Source organism: Dioscorea cayenensis, unplaced genomic scaffold (assembly GCF_009730915.1).
Source record: "Dioscorea cayenensis subsp. rotundata cultivar TDr96_F1 unplaced genomic scaffold, TDr96_F1_v2_PseudoChromosome.rev07_lg8_w22 25.fasta BLBR01000074.1, whole genome shotgun sequence".
Lineage (NCBI taxonomy): Eukaryota > Viridiplantae > Streptophyta > Magnoliopsida > Dioscoreales > Dioscoreaceae > Dioscorea > Dioscorea cayenensis.
This window is the reverse complement of record NW_024086465.1, coordinates 51751-53231: the sequence shown is the minus strand read 5'-3', so window position 1 is coordinate 53231 and position 1481 is coordinate 51751. Positions and strand designations below refer to the sequence as shown.

The 1481-nt window shown below is 42.8% G+C and overlaps 1 non-coding gene across 1 annotated transcript; it reads right to left on the bottom strand.

The window, feature by feature from the left end:
* Window positions 1-930: 930 nt before the first annotated feature.
* Window positions 931-1037, bottom strand: LOC120253381. Its single transcript, XR_005534253.1, has one exon. It is a non-coding gene; the product is annotated as a small nucleolar RNA R71 (small nucleolar RNA).
* Window positions 1038-1481: the final 444 nt, after the last annotated feature.

Below are 1481 nucleotides of genomic sequence, written 5' to 3'. Positions count from 1 at the left end.
GTCCTATGCGGATCAATATCCGGGTACCCCATCTTTATCGATTGCCTTACCTTCTCCTTTACTCGTGGCTTCTATCTTGTTGTTTTTATTTTCGTTATTTCATATTTTTTCACACTTATCACTATTCATCTTCCACATTAGTTAAGAAACAACTCAAGTGTCTTTATTCCCTACTCTCTGTGGATACGATACCCACTCATCTGGGATTATTACTTCGACACCCGTGCACTTGTGGTTTACACGCATATACGGATGTGTCAAGTTTTTGGCGCCGTTGTCGGGGAGTAGGCGTTTAGAGATACTTTGCACTTTGTTTTCTTAGCTATTCATTTATTCATTCTATTTCATATTTTCCTATTCTATCATCATTTTGATTTCTTTTTCTTTCCTTTGGGTGCAGCTCCAGGTTATGACCCGAGGGAACCCCTCCATATTGATTGAAGGAGATCCCGAGCTTAAACGTACACTGAGAAGAAAAGGGAAAGAACCTGTGCAAGAATAGTCTAATCTAGCTGATTTGGAAGTAGAAGAATCTGAAAACATGGCAGAACAGAATGAGCAGTAGCGCACATTATCCGATTATGCTAGACCTTCAGTATTGGGGACACAATCGAGCATTGTGCATTCCCCGATTATAGTTCAGAACTTCGAGCTGAAGCCGGCATTCATCCATATGTTGCAGCAATCCGCACAGTTCAATGGTTTGGCCGATGAGGATCCGAACAGTCATATAGAGAACTTTCTTGAGGTGTGTGATATGCTGAAGATAAACGGGGTGACGGATGATGCCATCAAGTTGAGAGCCTTCCCATTTTCCTTAAAGTGGAGAATGAAGCAGTGGCTGCACTCATTACTACAGCATCGATTACCACATGAGAGGAGATGGTAGAAGCTTTTCTTGGCCATTATTTCCCTCTTGGAAAATCTGCAAAGCTTAGGAATGAGATCTCATCCTTTATACAATTGGAATTGGAGTCTCTACTTGAGACGTGGGAAAGGTTCAAGGAGTTCCTGAGAAAGTGCCCACAATATGGATTCCCAGAGTGGATGATTGTTCAGACCTTTTACAACGGTCTGAATCTGAGTACAAGGTAACTCTTGGATGCGGCAGCAGGAGGTACCTTAGGTAGTAAGACCCCCAGTGAGGCTCGTCAATTAATTGAAGAAATGTGGTTATACAGCTACCAGTGGCATGCTAGGGAGAAGAAAAAGGTGGCCGATCTCCATGAGATAGATGCAGTGACTTCGTTGGTGGCTCAAGTAGAATCATTGAGTAAGAAGTTAGATCTTCTAACTTCGAACAGAGTAGTGGCCGTGATTACTTACACCGGGTGTGGTGGAGGACATGCTCCCTCCGTTTGCCCAATATCTATTGGTGATGCATCTTCAGTTGAAAACGTCGATTTTGTGGGCAATGGCATGAGGAATCAAGGAAATCAATACAGTAATACCTACAATCTAGGTTGGAAGAGTCATCCCAA